The sequence below is a fragment of the Malania oleifera genome, chromosome 3 (assembly GCF_029873635.1).
Source record: "Malania oleifera isolate guangnan ecotype guangnan chromosome 3, ASM2987363v1, whole genome shotgun sequence".
In the NCBI taxonomy this organism is placed as follows: domain Eukaryota; kingdom Viridiplantae; phylum Streptophyta; class Magnoliopsida; order Santalales; family Ximeniaceae; genus Malania; species Malania oleifera.
In genome coordinates, this window is record NC_080419.1 from 11,247,305 (window position 1) to 11,262,390 (window position 15,086).

The 15,086-nt window shown below is 39.2% G+C and overlaps 1 long non-coding RNA gene across 2 annotated transcripts in view; it reads right to left on the bottom strand.

The window, feature by feature from the left end:
* Positions 1 to 347: 347 nt before the first annotated feature.
* LOC131151015 (uncharacterized) overlaps positions 348 to 15,086 on the bottom strand; it is a 56,997-nt gene continuing 42,258 nt past the window's right edge. The window contains exon 4 of one of the 2 annotated variants that reach the window (XR_009135673.1): positions 348 to 1,600. This is a non-coding gene — a long non-coding RNA (uncharacterized LOC131151015). Of the gene's footprint in view, positions 1,601 to 4,256; positions 4,456 to 15,086 lie in introns of those variants that run through there. The other variant, XR_009135674.1, reaches the window with a different exon arrangement.

The following is a 15,086-nucleotide window of genomic DNA, read 5'->3' on the forward strand; positions in this document are numbered from 1 at the left end:
TGTTGTCTAGGGGACAATATTGTTGTGGTGGTGAAAGTGAAGGGACAGATAGAGAAAGGAAAAGCCCCAAGAAAAATACAAAAGTGATTCAACCACCAACGACTTGAAAAGTAGCACCGATTTTGAGTGCAATCAAGTTTCCAATCCCCATGCTGCAATTTCTCATGCCCAAAGTTTTGTTGATACTCATCATTCTCCTCTTGCCTACAGGGAGCTTCCTTTGGACCCCCATCAGCAATCTCCAACCAAAGTGATCGCAGAGGATTTTGATGAGTATGTCAATTTTTTAGAGGATATTCTTGATCAACCCATATTTGATAAGGCATCACCCCTGTCAATCAATGATTCTCCTTCCCCAGAGGAATTGACCAAAGCCCGAAGGAAGCTTTCTTCTATCCTTGTCAAGGACTATCCTTCTCTAATATCCTGTCAAAATCACGTTGAGCTTTCAACTTTGTCTTCAAGGTTTCACAAGGATCCCAACCTTGATGCTAATCAACTTTCTAAGTCAAAGCTGATTGAAGAGATCTCATTGACTAGTAAGGATTTCCTAGAGGCTAAGAAAATTATAGACGAAGCAAACGAATTCTTTGAAGACCTTGAAGCTAGCAAGGCCAAGGCTACTTCTCTAAGAAATAAGTATAATGAGTCCAAGGAAAAAGCAGCTCTCGTCCAAACTGAATTAGACTCAAAGTCATCAGTCATAGAGGAAATTGACTCTGTAATCGCCCGCCTTCAAATCGAACGTGCTGAGCTTGCTCATGACATGGAAATAAAAAAGATGATTGCGGCTTTGTTAACCTCAACATAGAGAATAGTAGTCATGGTTCTTCCAAAACTGATCCATGAAATTCAACTAGCTAACTCCAAAAGGCAGGAATAGGACATGAAAAATGCAAATTCGGGCAAGCATGAGTAAGATATTCTAGCTTATGCCCCTCGATTGGGTTTATCCTTTGAGTAATTTCGTTGAACCATTTTCATTGTGGTCCGCTCCTTCCCCTAACATTGCATACACGAGAGCTTTATGCATCGAGCTACCCTTTTATGGTTTAATGCCTTGGATTGATTTATTTTGGCTACTTAGTGATGCTATATCTTTATATTTGGCAGGTTTTGGACTTGAGAAATTAAGTGAATGATAAAAGAAAAATACAAGAAACTAGACATAAGATTTGTGTTGTTAAAATTATAGCCTATATCCATGGGCAAAGATGACAAGAAAATTTCACTATAAGGAAGGGATAGAATACAAGAGCATCTAAGGTGTTATAACACACTTAAATCAAGTCCAACGAAAGTGCATTGGAAGGATGCCCCCACGATAAGATACGATAGATTTAAGTCAAGGTGTAGTTTAATTATATTATCATATGACACTATTTTCGAGTTTTCATATAAAACTATATACACACATTATAGCCCCAAAATAAAACCCTTAAATACTTTTCGCTTGATGATATAGTGACAGCGGCACAGCATCTCCATACACGCAGACACACTATTGAATCATGTAGATTCATTATTCTTCTCTCCTTTCTTGGCCCCAGCACTAACATTGTTACCACGCGGCCTTTGTTCTACACATCAGGTCATAGGACTGAAAAACAATGATTAGGGAAAACCAACAGATAACCAATAAAAATCTGGAAAATGCAAATGACTATCCAAGGAATTCATAGTTAAGGAAATAGATAGAAAAATAAACAGTCAATCTCTAAAAAGCAAAATTATCCCATTGTAAATAGGAGAGATGATCAAGTCCAAAACCTGCAAAAGATAAAGCTATAGCATCACCAAGTAGCCAAAATAAATCAGTCTAAGCCATTAAACCATAAAAAGGGCAGCCCAATACATAAAGCTCCCGCGTATGCAGGTTCAAGGGAAGGAGCGGACCACAATGAAAATGGTTCAACGAAATTGCTCAAAGGATAAACCCAATAGAAGGGCATAAGCAAGAATATTTTATTCATGCTTACTCGAATTTGCTTTTTTCATCTCTCATTCCTATCTTTTGGAGTTAACTAGCTGAATTTCATGGGGCCAATTTTGGAAGAACCATGACCACTATTCTCTGAGTTGAGGTCAACAAAACCGCCATCATCTTTTTGATATCCATGTCACGAGCGAGCTCGGCACGTTCAGATTGAAGGCAGACGGTTACAGAGTAAATTTCCGGTATGGCTGATGACTTTGAGTCTACTTCAATTTAGATGAGAGCTGCTTTTTCCTTGGACTCACTCTTCTTCCTGCAAAGAGAAGTAGCCTTGGCCTTGCTGGCCTCAAAGTCTTCAAAGAATCCTTTAGCTTCATCTACAATTTTCGTGGCCTCTCGAAAATCCTTACTAGTCAATGAGATCTCTTCAATCACCATTAACTTGGAAAGTTGATCAGCATCAAGGCTAGGATCCTTCTGAAGCTTGGAAGACAAAGTTGAAAGCTAAACATGGTGTTGACAAGATATTAGAGAAGGATAGTTCGTGGCAAGGATAGAAGAAAGCTTCCTTTGGGCTTCTGCCAATTCATCTAGGGAAGGAGAATTGTTGATTACCAGGGGTGATGCATTATCAAATATGGGTTGATCAAGAATATCATCCAAAGAATTGACACACTCATCAAAATCCTCTTGGATCACTTTGGTTGGAGATTCCTGATGGGGGTCAAAAGGAAGCTCCCCGTAAGAAAAAGGGACTAATGAGCAGCAACAAAACTATGGGTAGGAGAGATTGCAGCATGGGGGCTGAAAACTTGAATACAATCAAAATCGGTGCTACTTTTCAAGTCGTTGACTGTTTATTATAAATACACTTTTTTTTTAGTCCATAATTTGTTTGATATCCTTTAACTGAAATACTAATACTACCCTGTTGTATAGGGGTACAATACTGTTGTGGCAATGAAAGGGAAGGGAAAAGGAGAGAAAGGAAAAGCCCCAAGAAAAACTAAGTCAAGTGACTCAACCACCAACGACTTGAAAAGTAGCACCGATTTTGAGTGCAATCAAGTTTCCAACCCCCATGCTTCAACTTCTCCTGCCCAAAGCTTTGTTGGTACTCATCATTCCCCTCTTGCTTGAAGGGAGCTTTCTTTCGACCCCATTAGGATTCTCCAACCAAAGTGATCCCAAAAGATTTTGAAGAGTAATGTCAATTCTTTGGAGGATATTCTTGATCGACCCATATTTGATAATGCATCACCCCTGACAATCAATGATTCTCCTTCCCGAGGGGAATTGGCCAAAGCCCGAAGGAAGCTTTCGTTTGTCCTTGCCACGGATTATCCTTCTCTAATATCCTGTCAAAACCTTGTTGAGCTTTCAACTTTGTCTTCCAACCTTCATGCTGATCAAATTTTCAAATTAATGCTAATTGAAGAGATCCCACTGACTAGTAAGGACTCCCAGAGGCCAAGAAAATTATAGATGAAGCTAACGAATTCTTTGAAGACATTGAGGTCAACAAGGCCAAGACTACTTCTCTAAGAAAAAGTATAATGAGTCCAAGGAAAAAAAAGCTCTCATCCAAACTGATTTAGACTCAAAGTCATCAATCATACAGGAAATTGACTCTGTAATCACCCGCCTTCAAATCGAACGTGCTAAGCTCGCACGTGACATGGAGATAAAAAAGATGATCGTGGCTTTGTTGACCTCAACTCAGAGAATAGTGGACATGGTTCTTCCAAAACTACTACATGAAATTAACCTAGCTAACTCCAAAAGGCAGGAATGGAAGTTGAAAAAAGTAAATTCGGCCAAGCATGAGCAAGATATTCTAGCTTATGCCCCTCTATTGGGTTTATCCTTTGAGAAACTTCGTTGAGCAATTTGCATTGTTATCCACTCCTTCCCCTGACCCTGCATACGCGGGAGCTTTATGCATCAGGCAATCCTTTTTATGGTTTAATGGCTGGGACTGATTTATTTTGGCTACTTGGTGATGCTATAGCTTTATATTTGGCAGGTTTTTGACTTGAGAAAATAAGTGAATGATAAAAGAAAAGACAAGAAACTAGACATAAGATTTGTGTTGTTCAAATTATAGCCTATATCTATGGGCAAGGATGACAAGAAAATTTCACTATGAGGAAAGGATAGAATACAAGAGCATCTAAGGTATTATACTCTCTAACACACTTAAATCAAGCCCAACGAAAGTGCATTGGAAGGATGCCCCCGTGATAAGATACAATGCATTTGAGTCCGGGTGTAGTGTAATTATATTATCATACGAGACTATTTTCGAGTTTTCATATAAAACTATATATACATATTATAGCCCCAGATTAAAACCCTAAAATACATTTCTCTTAATGATATAGTGACAATTGCATAGTATCTCCATAGAAGCAGACACACTATTGAATCATGTAGATTCATTATTCTTCTCTCTTTTCCTAGCCCCAGCACTAACGTTGTTACCATGCGGCCTTTGTTCTACACATCGGGTCATAGGACTGAAAAACAGTGATTGGGGAAAACCATCTGATCAAACCAATAAAAATCTGGAAAATGCAAGTGACTATCCAAGGAATTCATAGTTAAGGAAATAGATAGAAAAATATACAGTCAATTTCTAAAAAGCAAAATTATCCCACCGTAAATGGGAGAGATGATCAAGTCCAAAACCTGCCAAAGATAAAACTATAGCATCACCAAGCAGTCAAAATATATCAGTCCAAGCAATTAAACCATAAAAAGGCAGTCCGATAAATAAAACTCTCGCACATGTAGCTTCAAGGGAAGGAGCAAACCACAATGAAAATGGTTCAACGAATTTGCTCAAAGGATAAACCTAATATAGGGGTATAAGCTAGAATATCTTACTCATGCTTGCCCGAATTTTTTTTTTTTCATCTCCCATTCCGATCTTTTGGAGTTAGCTAGCTGAATTTCATGGACCCGTTTTAGAAGAACCATGGCAACTATTCTCTGAATTGAGGTCATAAAGGCAACAATCATCTTTTTGATCTTCATGTCACGAGCGAGCTCAGCACGTTCAGATTGAAATTACAGAGTCAATTTCCTATATGGCTGATGACTTTGAGCCTAATTCAGTTTGGATGAGAGCTGTTTTTTCTTTGGACTCATTATACTTCTTTCTTAGAGAAGTAGCCTTGACCTTGTTGGCCTCAACGCCTTCAAAGAGTTCGTTAGCTTCATCTATAATTTTCTTGGCCTCTAAGAAATCCTTACTAGTGAATAGGATCTCTTCAATCAGCATTAACTTGGAAAGTTGATCAGCATGAAGGTCGGGATCCTTTTGAAGCTTGGAAGACAAAGTTGAAAGCTAAACGGGGTTTTGACAAGCTATTAGAGAGGGATAGTTCGTGGTAAGTATAGAAGAAAGCTTCCTTCGAGTTTTGGCAAACTCTTCTGGGGAAAGAGAATCATTGATTATCAGGGATGATGCATTTTCAAAAATGAGATGATCAAGAATATCCTCCAAAGAATTAAAATACTCATCAAAATCCTCTACGATCACTTCGGTTGGAGATTCCTAAAGGGGGTCCAAAAGAAGCTCACTGCAAGCAAGAGGGGAATAATGAATAGCAACAAAACTATAGGAAAGAGAAATTACAGCATGGGGGCTGGAAATTTGAATGCACTCAAAATCGGTGCTACTTTTCAAGTCGTTGACTGTTTATTATATATACACTTTTTTTTTCGTCCATAATCTATTTGATATTCTTTAACTGAAATACTAATACTACCCTTTTGTGTAGGGGACAGTACTGGTGTGGTGGTGAAAGTAAGGGACGGAGAGAGAAAGGAAAAACCCCAAGAAAAACTCAAGTGACACAACCACCAACAACTTGAAAAGTAGCACCAATTTTAAGTACAATTAAGTTTCCAGCCCCCATGCTGCAATTTCTCCTACCCAAAGTTTTGGTGGTACTCATCATTCCCTCTTGCCTGCAAGGAGCTTCCTTTGGACCCAATCAGGAATTTCCAACAAAGTGATCCCAGAGGATTTTGATGAGTAATGTCAATATTTTGGAGGATATTCTTGACCAACCCATATTTGATAATGCATCACTCTTGACAATCAATGATTCTACTTCCCCAGAGGAATTGGTCAAAGCCCGAAGGAAGCTTTCTTCAATCCTTACCACGAAGTATCCTTCTCTAATATCTTGTCAAAACCTCGTTGAGCTTTCAACTTTGTGTTCCAAACTTTAGAAAGATCACAACCTTCATGCTAATCAACTTTCCAAGTTAAAGCTGATTGAAAAGCTCTCATTGACTAGTAAGGATTTCCCAGAGGGCAAGAAAATTATAGATGAAGCTAACGAATTCTTTGAAAACCTTGACGCCAATAAGAAAGAAGTACAATGAGTCTAACGAAAAAACAGCTCTCATCCAAACTGAATTAGCCTCAAAGTCATTAGCCATATAGGAAATTAACTTTGTAACCGCCCGCCTTCAAATCAAACATGCTGAGCTCGATCATGACATAGAAATAAAAGATGATTGCAGCTCTTTTGACGTCAACTTAGAGAATAGTGGTCATGGTCCTTCCAAAACTGGTCCATGAAATTCAACTAGCTAACTCCAAAAGGCAGGAATGGAAGATGAAAAAACCAAATTCAGCCAAGCATGAGTAGGATATTCTAGCTTATGCCCCTCTATTGGGTTTATCCTTTGAGAAACTTCGTTGAACCATTTGCATTGTTGCCCACTCCTTCCCCTGACCCTGGATAGGCGGGAGCTTTATGCATCGCGCTGCCCTTTTATGGTTTAATGGCTTGGACCGATTTATTTTGGCTACTTGGTGATCCTATAGGTTTATATATGGCAGGTTTTTTACTTGAGAAAATAAGTGAATGATAAAAGAAATGACAAGAAACTAGACATAAGATTTGTATTGTTCAAATTATAGCCTATATCTATGGGCAAAGACGCCAAGAAAATTTCACTATCAGGAAGGGATAGAATACAAGAGCATCTAAGGTGTTATACACTCTAACACACTTAAATCAAGTCCAACGAAAGTGCATTGGAAGGATGCCCCCGCGATAAGATATGATACATTTGAGTCAGGGTGTAGTTTAATTATATTATCATATGAGACTATTTTGGAGTTTTCAGATAAAACTATATATACATATTATAGCCCCAGATTAAAACCCTAAAATACTTTTCTCTTGATGATATAGTGACAATTGCACAGTATCTCCATAGACGCAGACACACAATTGAATCATGTAGATTCATTATTCTTCTCTTTTTTCCTGACCCCAGCACTAACATTGTTACCACGCAGCCTTTGTTCTACACATCGAGTCATAGGACTGAAAAATAGTGATTGGGGAAAACCAACAAGTCAAACCAATAAAAATCTAGAAAATGCAAGTGACTATCCAAGGAATTCATAATTAAGGAAATAGATAGAAAAATAAACAATCAATTTCTAAAAAGCAAAATTATCCCACCGTAAATGGGAGAGATGATCAAGTCCAAAGCCTGCCCAAGACAAAGATAAAGCTATAGCATCACCAAGTAGCCAAAATAAATCAAACCAAGCAATTAAACCATAAAAGGGCAGTCCGATGCATAAACCTAATAGAGGGGCATAAGCTAGAATATTTTACTCATGCTTGCCCGAATTTGCTTTTTTCATCTCTCATTCCAATCTTTTGGAGTTATCCGCTCATACATGTAGCACCCCTCTGCTCTGATACAATAGGCAACCCAAAGGTCACAACCGAAGCATACCAGAGTACTCACCTTACTCAGTAAGCCCTCAAGTGTTACATTATTCTCGTACTCACACAGTTCATACAAAAGTTTACCAGCGAAAGCCCCCGAGAATAAGGAAATCTACCTGCCCATACAAGTAGTTTCCCTCCACCCTAGTGCGGCTAGCTGAATTTCATGGACCAGTTTTGGAAGAACCATGGCCACTATTCTCTGAGTTGAGGTCAACAAAGCCGCAATCATCTTTTTTATCTCCATGTCACGAGCGAGTTCCGCACGTTCAGGTTGAAGGAGGGTGATTACAGAGTCAATTTCTCATATGGTTGATGACTTTGAGTGTAATTCAGTTTGGATGAGAGCTGCTTTTTCCTTGAACTCATTCTACTTCTTGCAAAAAGAAGCAGCTTTGGCCTTGCTGGCCTCAAGGTCTTCAAAGAGTTTGTTAGTTTCATCTACAATTTTCTTGGCCTATAGGAAATCCTTACTAGTCAATGTGATCTCTTCAATCAGCATTAACTTAGAAAGTTGGTCAGCATCAAGGTTGGGATCCTTCTGAAGCTTGAAAGACAAAGTTAAAAGCTAAATGAGGGTTTGACAGGAGATTAGAGAAGAATCACGTGTGGCAAGGACAGAAGAAAGCTTCCTTCGGGCTTTGGCCAATTCCTCTTGGGAAGGAGAATCATTGATTATAAGGGGTGATGCATTATCAAATATGAGTTGATCAAGAATATCCTCCAAAGAATTAACATTACTCATCAAAATGCCCTAGTGTCACTTTGGTTGGAGATTCCTGATGGGGGTCCAATGGAAGCTCCCTGCAGGCAATAGGGGAATAATGAGTAGCAACAAAATTATGTGCAGGAGAAATTACAGCACGGGGGCTAGAAACTTGAATGCATTCAAATTCAGTGCTACTTTTCAAGTCGTTGACTGTTTATTATAAATACATTTTTTTTTCCATAATCTGTTTGATATTCTTTAATTGAAATACTAATACTACCCTTTTGTGTATGGGAAATTAGTGATGTGGCGGTGAAAGCGAAGGGATAGAGAGAGAAAAGAAAAGCCCCAAGAGAAAAACTAACTCAAATGACCCAACCACCAACGATTTGAAAAATAACACGGATTTTGAGGGCAATCAAGTTTCCTGCCCCAATGTGGCAATTTCTCTTCCCCAAAGTTTTGTTCGTACTCATCATTCCCCTCTTGCCTGCAAGGAGCTTCCTTTGGACCCCCGTCAGGAATTTCCAACCAAAGTGATCCCAGAGGATTTTGATGACTAATGTTAATTCTTTGGAGGATATTCTTGATCATCCCATATTTGATAATGCGTCACACCTGGCAATCAATGAATCACCTTACCCAGAGGAATTGGCCAAAGGCAGAAGGAAGCTTTCCTCTGTCTTTGTCACGGACTATCCTTCTCTAATATCCTGTCGAAATCTCATTGAGCTTTCAACTTTGTTTTCTAAGTTTCAGAAGGATCCCAACCTTCATGCTAATCAACTTTCCAAGTTAAAAAAGCAAATTCGGCCAAGCATAAGTAGGATATTCTAGCTTATGCCCCTTTATTGGGTTTATCCTTTGAGAAACTCTATTGAACCATTTTCATTGTGGTCCACCCCATCCCCTGACCCTGCATACGCGAGAGCTTTATGCATCGGGCTGCCCTTTTAGGGTTTAATGGCTTGGGCCGATTTGGTAGCGTTTCGACTTGAGAAAATAAGTGAATGATAAAAGAAAATACAAGAAACTAGACAAAAGATTTGTGTTGCTCAAATTACAGCCTATATCCATCGGCAAAGATGACAAGAAAATTTCACTATCAGGAAGGGGTAGAATACAAGCGCATCTAATGTGTTATACTCTCCAACACACTTAAATCAAGTCCGACGAAAGTGCATTGGAAGGATGCCCCCACGATAAGATAAGATCCATTTGAGTCAGGGTGTAGTTTAACTATACTATCATATGAGACTATTTTGGAGTTTTCATATAAAACAATATATACATATTATAGCCCTAGATTAAAACCCCAAAATACTTTTCTCTTGATGATATAGTGACAATTGCACAGCATCTCCATAGACGCGGACACACTATTAAATCTTGTAGATTCATTATTCTTCTCTCTTTTCCTGGCCCCAGCACTAACATTGTTACCATGCGGCCTTTGTTCTACACATCGGGCCATGGGACTGAAAAATAGTGATTGGGGAAAACCAACACATCAAACCAACAAAAATCTGGAAAATGCAAGTGACATTCCAAGGAATGCATAGTAAAGAAAATAGATTGAAAAATATACTATCAAATTCTAAAAAACAAAATTATCCCACCATAAATGGGAGATATGATCAAGTCCAAAACCTGCCAAAGATAAAGCTATAACATCACCAAGTAGCCAAAATAAATAAGTCCAAGCAATTAAACCATAAAAAGGGCAGTCGGATGCATAGAGCTCCCGCGTATGCAGGGTCAAGGTAAGGAGTGGACCACAATGAAAATGGTTCAACGAAGTTGCTCAAAGGATAAACCCAATAGAGGGGCATGAGCTAGAATATTTTACTCATGCTTGGTCCAATTTCCTTTTCTCATCTCCCATTCCTGCCTTTTGGAGTTAGCTAGCTGAATTTCATGGACCAGTTTTGGAAGAACCATGACCACTACTCTCTAAGTTGAGGTCAACAAAACCGCAATCATCTTTTTGAAATCCATGTCAGAAGCAAGCTCAGCACGTTCAGATTGAAGGCGGGCAATTACAGAGTCAATTTCCGGTATGACATATGACTTTGAGTCTAATTCAATTTCAACGAAACCTGCTTTTTCCAATAAATCATTACACTTCATTCTTAGAGAAGTAGTCTTGCCCTTGCTGGCCTCAAGGTCATCAAAGAATCCGTTAACCTCATTTATAATTTTCTTGGCCTCTAGAAAATCTTTACTGGTCAAGGGGATCTCTTCAATCAACTTTAACTTGGAAAGTTTATCAGCATCAAGGTTGGGATCCTTCTGAAGCTTGGAAAAAAAAGTTGAAAACTTAATAGGGTTTTGACAGGATATTAGAAAAGGATAGTCCGTGGGAAGGACAGAAGAAATCTTGCTTCCGCCTTTGCCCAATTTCTCTAGGGTAGGAAAATCATTGATTCTTAGGGGTGATGCATTATCACATTTGGGTTGATCAAGAATATCATCAATAGAATTGATATACTCATCAAAATCCTCTGAGATCATTTTGGTTGGAGATTCCTAATGAGGGTCTAAACGAAGCTCCCTACACGTAAGAGGGAAATGATAAGTAACAACAAAACTCTGGCCAAGAGAAATTGCAGCATGTGGGCTAGAAACTTGATTGCACTCAAAATCGGTGCTACTTTTCAAGTCGTTGACTGTTTATCATAAATACTATTTTTTTTTGGTCCTTAATCTTTTTGATATTCTTAAACTAATATATACTAATACAACTCTGTTGTGTAGGGGACAGTACTACTGTGGCGGTGGAAGTGAAGGGAAAGAGAGAGAAAGGAAAACCCCAAGAAAAACTAACTCACGTGACTCACCACCAACGACTTGAAAAGTAGCACCGATTTTGAGTGCAATCAAGTTTCCAACCCCCATGTTGCAAATCCTCCTGCCAAAAGTTTTGTTGCTACTCATCATTCTCTTCTTGCCTGCAAGGAGCTTGCTTTCGACCCCCATCGGGAATCTCCAACCAAAGTTATCCTAAAGGATTTTGATGGGTACGTCAATTCTTTGGAGGATATTTTTTACCAACCCCTAATTGTGAATGCATCATCCTTGCCAATCAATGATTCTCCCTCCCTAGAGAAATTGGCCAAAGCCCGAAGGAAGCTTTCTTCTATCCTTGCCACGGACTATCCTTCTCTAATATCTTGTCAAAACCTCCTTGAGCTTTCAACTTCGTCTTCCAAGCTTCAGAAGGATCCCGACGTTGATGCTGAAAGATTTTCCAAGTTAAAGCTGATTGAAGAGATCTCATTGACTAGTAAGAATTTCCGAAAGGCCACAAAAATTATAGATGAAGCTAACGAATTCTTTGAAGACCTTGAGGCCAACAAGCCCAAGGCTACTTCTCTAAGAAAGAAGTATAAAGAGTCCAAGGAAAAAGCAGCTCCCATCCAAACTGAATTAGACTCAAAGTCATCAGTCATACAAGAAATTGGCTCTGTAATCGCCCCCCTTCAATCCGAACGTGCTGAGCTCGCTCGTGACATGGAGATCAAAAAGATGATTGTGGCTTTGTTGACCTCAACTCAGAGAATGGTGGCCATGGTCCTTCCAAAACTGATCCATGAAATTCAGCTAGCTAACTCCAACATGCGGGAATGAAGATGAAAAAAGCAAATTCCGCCAAGCATGAGTGAGATATTCTAACTTATGACCCTCCATTTGGTTTATCCTTTGAGCAACTTCGTTGAACCATTTTCATTGTGGTCCGCTCCTTCCCCAGACCCTGCATACGCGGGAGCTTTATGCATCGGGCTGCCCTTTTATGATTCAATGGCTTGGGCTGATTTATCTTGACTACTTGGTGATGTTATAGCTTTATATTTGGTAGGGTTTCGACTTGAGAAAATAAGTGAATGATAAAATAAAAATACAAGAAACGAGGCAAAAGATATGTGTTGTTCAAATTATAGCCTTTATCCATCGACAAAGATGACAAGAAAATTTCAATAACAGGAAGGGATAGAGTACAAGCGCATCTAGTGTGTTCTACTCTCCAACACACTTAAACCAAGTCCAACGAAAGTTTAATTATATTATCATATGAGACTATTTTGGAGTTTTCACATAAAACAATATATACATATTATAGCCCTAGATTAAAACCCTAAAATACTTTTCTCTTGATGAAATAGTGACAATTGCACAGTATCTCCAAAGACGCAAACACACTATTGAATCTTGTAGATTCATTGTTCCTCTCTCTTTTCCTGGCTCCAGCACTAACACTGTTACCATGCGGCCACTGTTCTACACATTGCATCATCCGATTGAAAAACACTGATTGGGAAAAACCAACACATCAAACCAATAAAAATCTAGATTGCAAAGTAAAGAAAATACATTGAAAAATAAAGTATTAAATTTGAAAAAGGAAAATTATCCCACCATAAATGGGAGAGAAGATCAAGTCCAAAACCTGCCAAAGATAAAGCCATAACATCACCAAGTAGCAAAAATAAATAAGTCCAAGAAATTAAACAATTAAAAGGGCAGTCGGATGCATAGAGCTCCCTCTTACGCAGGGTCAGGGTAAGGAGTGGACCACAATGAAAGTGGTTCAACGAAGTTGCTCAAACGATAAACCCAATAGAGGGGCATAAGCTAGGATATTTCAATCATGCTTGGTCCAATTTCCCTTTTTCATCTCCCATTCCTGCCTTTTGGAGTTAGCTAGCTGAATTTCATGGACCAGTTTTGGAAGAACCATGACAACTATTCTCTAAGTTGAGGTCAACAAAACCGCAATCACCTTTTTGATATCCATGTCACAAGCGAGCTCAGCACGTTCAGATTGAAGGCGGGCGATTACAGAGTCAATTTCCTGTATGACAGGTGACTTTGAGTCTAATTCAGTTTCAATGAGAGTTGCTTTTTCCATTAACTCATTATACTTCATTCTTAGAGAAGTAGCTTTGCCCTTGCTGGCCTCAAGGTCATCAAAGAATCCGTTAGCCTCATCTATAATTTTCTTGGCCTCTACGAAATCCTTCCTGGTCAATGGGATCTCTTCAATCAGCTTTAACTTGGAAAGTTTATCAGCATCAAGGTTGGGATCCTTCTGAAGCTAGGAAGACAAAATTCAAAGCTCAACACGGTTTTGACAGGATATTAGAAAAGGATAGTCCGTGAGAAGGACAGAAGAAATCTTGCTTCCGCCTTTGCCCAATTTCTCTAGGGAAGGAAAATCATTGATTCTCAGGGGTGATGCATTATCACATTTGGGTTGATCAAGAATATCCTCAATAGAATCGATATACTCATCAAAATCCTCTGAGATCAGTTTGGTTGGATATTCCTAATGGGGGTCCAAAGGAAGCTCCCTACAGGCAAGAAGGAAATGATGAGCAACAACAAGACTTTGGCCAGGAGAAACTGCAGCATGGGGGCTGGAAAATTGATTGCACTCAAAATCGGTGCTACTTTTCAAATCGTTGACTATTTATGATAAATACTCTTTTTTTTTTGTCCTTAATCTTTTTTATATTCTTAAACTAATATATACTAATACAACTCTGTTGTGTAGGGGACAGTACTACCGTGGCGGTGGAAGTGAAGGGAAAGAGAGAGAAAGGAAAGCCCCAAGAAAAACTAACTCAAGTGACTCAACCACCAACAACTTGAAAAGTAGCACCGATTTTGAGTGCAATCAAGTTTCCAACCCCCATGTTGCAAATCCTCCTGCCAAAAGTTTTGTTGCTACTCATCATTCTCTTCTTGCCTGCAGGGAGCTTCCTTTGGACCCCCATCAGGAATCTCCAACCAAAGTTATCCTAAAGGATTTTGATGGGTACGTCAATTCTTTGGAGGATATTTTTTATCAACCCCTAATTGTGAATGCATCACCCTTGCCAATCAATGATTCTCCCTCCCTAGAGAAATTGGCCAAAGCCCGAAGGAAGCTTTCTTCTATCCTTGCCACGAACTATCCTTCTCTAATATCTTGTCAAAACCTCCTTGAGCTTTCAACTTCGTCTTCCAAGCTTCAGAAGGATCCCGACCTTGATGCTGATAGATTTTCCAAGTTAAAGCTGATTGAAGAGATCCCATTGACTAGTAAGAATTTCCTAGAGGCCGAAAAAATTATAGATGAAGCTAACGAATTCTTTGAAGACCTTGAGGCCAGCAAGCCCAAGGCTACTTCTCTAAGAAAGAAGTATAAAGAGTCCAAGGAAAAAGCAGCTCTCATCCAAACTGAGCAAGACTCAAAGTCATCAGTCATACAAGAAATTGGCTCTGTAATCGCCCGCCTTCAATCCGAACGTGCTGAGCTCGCTCGTGACATGGAGATCAAAAAGAAGATTGCGGCTTTGTTGACCTCAACTTAGAGAATGGTGGCCATGGTTCTTCCAAAATTGATCCATGAAATTCACCCAGCTAACTCCAACATGCGGGAATGAAGATGAAAAAAGCAAATTCCGCCAAGCATGAGTGAGATATTCTAACTTATGACCCTCCATTTGGTTTATCCTTTGAGCAACTTCGCTGAACCATTTTCATTGTGGTCCGCTCCTTCCCCAGACACTGCATACGCGGGAGCTTTATGCATGGGGCTGCCCTTTTATGATTTAATGGCTTGGGCTGATTTATCATTACTACTTGGTGATGTTATAGCTTTATATTTGGTAGGGTTTCGACT